Below are 6,250 nucleotides of genomic sequence, written 5' to 3' on the forward strand. Positions count from 1 at the left end.
CCCCCCCCCCTCCCCCGCCGCCTCTCCCCGCTGACCAATCCGCTGCCGCGCTGCTCGTGATCGGCAGCTCGTTATCCAATGAGGAGGCAGAACCGGGAGGGGGCGGGCGCTTGCGGCGGCGCCGGGTTCCGCGGGCGCTGCCTCCTGGGAGCTGCGGGGCCGCGGGTTCGAATCCCGGCGCCGCCGTCGCCGCCGTGCGGGGTCCCCAGCCCCGTGTGCGGGACGGGGGCTGGGGACAGCATTTGGGGGGGGTTCCCGGGGGTATCCGCGCTCCCCTGCACGCCTCGACATCCGCAGCGCTGCGTGTTTGCACCCGAGGCTGTGCGGTGCCCGTCCCAGCACTTGGCCCCTGGGTGCTGAGATTTGGGTGCGCAGGTTTTGGGGGGGGAGGGGGCAGCTCCAGCCCCGTGCCCCCCCTCGGACCCTGGGGTTGGGATCTCGCCCTCGCACCGTGAGCATCTCCCCTGCATCCTGCCCAAATCTTCCTCGCGAGATAAATCAGTGCCTCGAGCTCATTTATGTCCCATAAATGACAGAGGCGGGCACGGGGGGGGGGACAGAGGTGGGCAGTGGCACCTTGGGGTGGGGGCACCCCGTCCAGAGAAGGAGTCTCTGCACTGCGAACTGCCCCGTGCAGAGCTCCCGGGACCACAGGAAAGATTCGGGACCCCAAATCCTTCCAGCACCCGTGTCACAGCGGGGTCCGCGTGTGTTTCATCCGCCCTGGGGAGCGTTTCAAGCCTTGCCTTGCCAGCAGCACCCGCTCGCCCCCATTATTTGGGGGGGTCCCGGGGTGCTGGTGGGTGCCCCTTGGTCCTGGCAGGGTGCTGAGGGCCCCGAGGGGTTGCCATGGATATCGGAGCTCCCGGGGCTTGGGATGCGCTTCCCGCTAGATGTCGCCTCCGCCCGTGCCCCGAGCATCCCTCGTGGGTTGGGGTACCGGGGAGGGGACAGCGGCATCCCCCCCAAAAAACCCCCCCAGGACATCCTGAGCACTCAGCCCCCATTGCGTCCCCTCGCCTGGAGCCGAGCATCCCTTCCACCGACGGGCAGAACTCGTGGGCTACGGTGCCAAAAAGCCCCCAGCACCCCCATCCCGGCTGCTGGGTGCCCCCAGCCCTGAGCAGAGCCCCTCAGCACCTTCCCTGGCTGGGCACCATTGGGGTCCCGACCCCTCCAAGGTCCCCAAACCCTCGTAGTGGCCATAGGGGCTGCACAAACCCCGGTGTCAGCGCCTCCCTGGAACGAATGCGGGGGCCCCGAGAGCCTGGCAGCCCCCACAGCGTCGCCTTTCAGCTCCAGGCAGACACAAAAAAAAAGAGGGAAAGGCAAAAGATGGATGCTCGGAGCACCCCAGCCCCGCCGCCCTGCTCCGGGACACAAAAGCCCCTTTGAGGACTGATTTTACACCGCTCCCTCCTCCTGCCGGGATGCCCGAATTAGCATCAGCAATAGGAGCTGCCTCGACGGGCGGTGCTCGGTGCCGCTGGGCAGCCACCAAATTTTCGGTGTCCCCAGCCCCGTGCGCAGTGAAGGGGGTGCCAGGCCCAGCAATGTCCCCGTGGGTCCTGGGGGGACGTTTCCTTGCAGGAAGGGATGGGGCTCGGCGGCCGCTGCGCCCACCCCGATGGCATTGGGGCATCCACGTTCCCCTGTGTCCCATGGCCAAGGGGGACCCCATGGATTCTGGAGACCCCCACGGGTGCTGGGGACCCCGTGGGTGCTGGGGACCCTCTTGGGGACTTTCCACGCCAGGGCAGCTGGAGGGGCCGCCGGCGGCCGTCCCGTTCCCCCTGCCGAAGTTTTTCCATTTCGCACAAAGGCGGCGGGGCTGCGGCGGGCATTGTCCGGGCTGCATTGCATTACCCAGGGCTCCCGGAGAAATCACTTGTATTTCACGCTCCATTGAGCAGCTGCCTGTATATATTTTCTGTGTTGCACTTTTAGCATGACAAAGGGAGAGGGCCTGTGAACTCCTTGCTCTTCAGACCTCTCCGACACGTCCCCCCGAGCGGAGCCCCCCTCGGTTAGCATAACAAACTGCCACGCTCCCTCGGACGTGCTCCAGCTCTCTCTCCCCCCCCCATCTCCAACCCCAGCCCCTCCCGGGGTAATTTCATGTCGAGCTCAATATTTGGGCGTCTGGGACGCTGGCGGCGGCGCGCGAGCGCGTGCTGGGGCTGCGGAGGCGGGCAGCATTTCGGCGAGGGCGTCCTTCCACTGCGTCTGCCTGGACCCGTGCTGAATTTCAGTGGTTGACAGAAAGTTTAAAGGGTGTCGGGGGATCCCCTGGGGGGCACGGAGACCCCACGGCCCCCGGTGAACCCAGGAGTGGGTCTGGAGTTTGGGTGTCCCAACACCGAGCGAGGAACTGGAGACACGAACCTGAGCTGAGCGTGTGCTGCTGGTTCTGGAGCTGCAGGGGTTGGGTTTGCAGGCTCTGGGGTGAAGGCAGGAGCTTGAAATGGGATTTAGAGATGGGCAAAAGGGAGCTGTGGAGATGGAGAGGGTTTTGGGACCCTTGGCACGAGCTGGGGCTGTTCCCACCAGTTAGCGCAGTGGGTGCTGGCGGTCTGAGCACTTGGTGCTCCCCGTTTGCACGAGCTGCCCCCCCCAAAGGACCCCCGAGGGTGCCAAATTTGTTGTGGCCAGGCTTTGGTGAAGGGGAGCCAGAACCCATTCCCAGATTTGGGTTGTGGAATAGGAGAAGAGGAGCGAGCACAGGAGAGGTGAGAGGTGCTGGTCCCAGCTATGCCCAGTGCTGTGCCGTGCCCTGCAGCGCGGTGGCCGCTCCCGTCGGGGGTGGCTGGGCACAAAGCGGGGCTCGTGCAGGGACATCGGGGCTGCTCCTGCCTCCTGCCAGCCCCACAAGGCTGGGACACCCCCCCCTTCAGCACCAGGACCCCCCCAGGGGTGGGATTTGGGATGTTCTGCGAGAAAAACTCTGCTCAGACATAAGCAACGTGAGGGAGACCAGGTTGTGACACTGCTGTAGGTTTGGAACACCTTTAATACGCTTGGGTTTGGGTTTTGTTTTTTGTCCTTTTCACCTCGTTGAGCTGCAGACCTCATCCCCCGATGCCTCGGGCTCAGTGGCTCCATGGCCTGGGACCCTCCTGGGCACGCCTGGCTCCAGCCACGGGGACAGAGCAAGCCCTTACCCTGGGGACGGGATGGGAAGGGCGTCTGCACGGCCCCTGACTATTTTGCAGACCAAACCTCGGCTCTTCTCCAACCTTTCTCGGCCATCCGCATCGCACGGTGTCCACTCACGTCACCTGTTAATGGGAGAAACTGGTGTGAGCCCGGGATGGGCACTGCCAAGCTCCCACCGCAGCAAGGACAAGGGGTGGCCAGGAGGTGACCATGCCACCACCCCGCTGACTCGCTGCCTGAACCATTCCTGGCTTTTTTTTTTTTTTTTTTTTTTTTTTTGGCAAATTTTAAGCTGAGAGCTTTGCAGAAAGCTGGGTCCCCGCCCCAAAATTCCTCACCGAGAGCTGTGCTTCACGACGGGCTGATGGCAGAGAGGTCCTGACCCTCATGTTGTCCCTGGGGAGCGCGGTGGCACCTCGTCACCCGTGTCCTCGTCCCCACGAGTCACCAGTGGGGGTCCTGGTGCCCTGCCCATGGGGTGCAGCTGGCAGAGCCCCCTTCCTGCGGGTGGACATGCAGAGCGTTAGCATCCCAGTTTCATCCCCCATTCCTTCCCCACCCTGTTTCCCTACCTGAAGCCTCCCCCTTTGTAGGGCCCGAGCCCAAATTCGCTCGTTAATTGCCCGGCCGAGGCGTCTTTGTGTTCTCCCTTCACGTTCAGCCGTCGGCGTTGCTTTATGGGGTGCTAAACCTGCGCTGACAAGTGCTGCATGGCATAAATCCCCACAAAGTGCCTGCTCCCGCTGCCTCACCCGGCCCTGATCCCTACCTCCAACAAGATTTTGGGGTTGGGGTCCACCTTCTTCCCTATTGACCCTCCAGAGCCTGCATGGGGTGGGGACTTGGTGCTCCGTTCCCCGTTCCCCTCGGCACCGCGCACACCGGTGCCCTTCGTGGTGCACATGGGTGCACGTGGGTGTGCGCATTGCTCAGCTCGCCCCTTGCTCCAGCAGGAACATTGCACAGGGGGAAAGCTCCTCCTCGGTGCTTTTACGCTTGGGTTTTGCCAAATCCCTGCTGGGGTCTCCCTCGGGGACGCAGCGAAGCCGCCGGGGTGCAGGGAGGCTGCTTGGTGCCCGAGGAGCCCCTACAAACCCAGGCGTTCTGCAAACCCATCGCTTCCCACCACAATCCCACCTCCAGCCCTTTTTTTCCGGCTCTCTTGGCTGACAATGCCACGTCTGTGCCCGATCTCAAAGGAGCCTTGTCCGGGGGCTGCAGATGCCGCGGATCCCCCGGACTGGGGGCGGCCCCGTTGCTCCTTCTCCCTTATGGGATCGGGGCCGTTTGGGAGCTTGGGGTTCGAAGCGGAGCTTGCTCTGCCTTCATGTCACCAAGGGGGTCCCCGTGTGCCTCCCCCCTCTGCTCACTTGTATTATCCGAGAGCCCTTTATCGTACGAGACTGCTCCGGCTGAGCTTTTGTGCAGGAAAAGGGGGCTGGGATGGGGCTCTCAGCAGATCCTAAAGGCACTGGAAACCAGAGGGACTCGATCCCACTGCCCTGCGCAGCGTGAATTATTTGGTAAACTCAGGTGTGGTTTGGGCAGGAAAACCACTATTTATTTATTGAAGCGCTCAGCTCGTTTCTCTTCTCCCTAACAAAGATTTTGGGGAACTTTGGGGCCTCTCTGCTCCCTGATGGGATGAAAACGCAACCTGCTGTGATCGTCCCAGCTGCTCAAGGGGGGACCTCGTGGAGAGCTGCTGGATCCCACCCAGAGATAAGACACGAGTGGGCAATTTGCTGTCCCAAACCAGGCTCAATGCTGCAGGGACAACAACCCTGTGAGATGTAGCCGTGGTGGCTTCGGGGGAAGGTGGCTGCAATGTGGGAATTGGGGTGCTCGGGGGGCTGGGGATCCCGTCCTGGTCCCTCCTCCCCGGCTGCTCTGCCCTGGGAAAAGCCGGGCTGGGAACAGCTTGAGTGTCCGAGCGGGGAATTCATTTAAATAAATTTCCATAGGGATTAATTTTGCTCCTTCCCAGCAGCGCGGCGGAGGCGAGCGGAGCCCGTTGCTGCGTGCGTGCATGAGAAAAGCTGGGGCTGCTTTGGGGGAGCTGCAGGGGCGGGGGTCTGGGGGGCAAAACCTGCTCCCTGCAACCCCAGCCACCCTTATTGCCCTCCAGCTCTGCACCCAAGGGTGCTGGGACCCCTCTCTCTGGGTGACACAGCCCGTCCCTGGCAGCTCCAAAACCCTCCTGGTACAGGGGACGGCCGCCCGGTGGGGGCTTTTCTGGGGGGGGAACCAAAAATCAACCCCGGCCAAATGTGTATGAGAGCTGCCAAAGGAAAGCCGAAGGATTTGGGATTCAAAGCGCGCGAGGGGTTCAAACAACTGGTGTAAATAAATCAGGGCTGCAGAACGCTTGGAAACGAGCAGAGCGGCAGCTATTTTTAGCTGTCAGATTTGGGAGTTTTTAAGACTCCTTCAGGGCACGAACTACTGCAAGAATTAGTTACCATTGCAGCAAAATAAAAGCCCAGGAGGAAGATTTTTCATCCTCCTCCCGGAGAGATGGTGACAGGGCCACGGCGCGGGCCAGCTCCTGCACTGGAGCACGATCCCTGCTCCAAGAGGAGGGCTTCCCTTCGCTGGGGACGGGCAGGGGGACGCATTTTGCACGGTGGCTTTTGGCAGAAGAAAGGCAAAAGGGTTTAGGAACGGCCCCCAGTTCAATGCTGCCAGCACTGAATTAGGAAACACACGACCGGAGGTGCCCACCGAACACCCGCGTGAAGGACGAGGCTGCTTTTGAGCTGCCCGAGGCTCTTTTGCTACGAGATGCAAAGGGAAATTTTGCAGGACGGCGAAGATTTTTGATTATGAATTGGAAGAGGGAGCGCGGGAGCGCACGCGGCCATCCAGCATCGCATTGAATTCTGCCTGTCCTTGAGCAGAGAGAAGGAGACGGCGGCTGCTTTCTCTTCCTGCTTCTTTTTAAGCGCAATTTATTCACAGTGAAGCCGTGGTGGAGAATAAAGGTGTTTACGTGGTGGTGAATGGGGCGCGCTGGCACCGAGCACTCGCACCCAGGCATAAAAGCACCTCCCGGCATCGGCACGGGTGACCCGGGGTTAGTTAGTCATTGGCA

The sequence above is a fragment of the Netta rufina genome (assembly GCF_964035555.1).
Source record: "Netta rufina genome assembly, chromosome: 28".
NCBI classification, from domain to species: domain Eukaryota; kingdom Metazoa; phylum Chordata; class Aves; order Anseriformes; family Anatidae; genus Netta; species Netta rufina.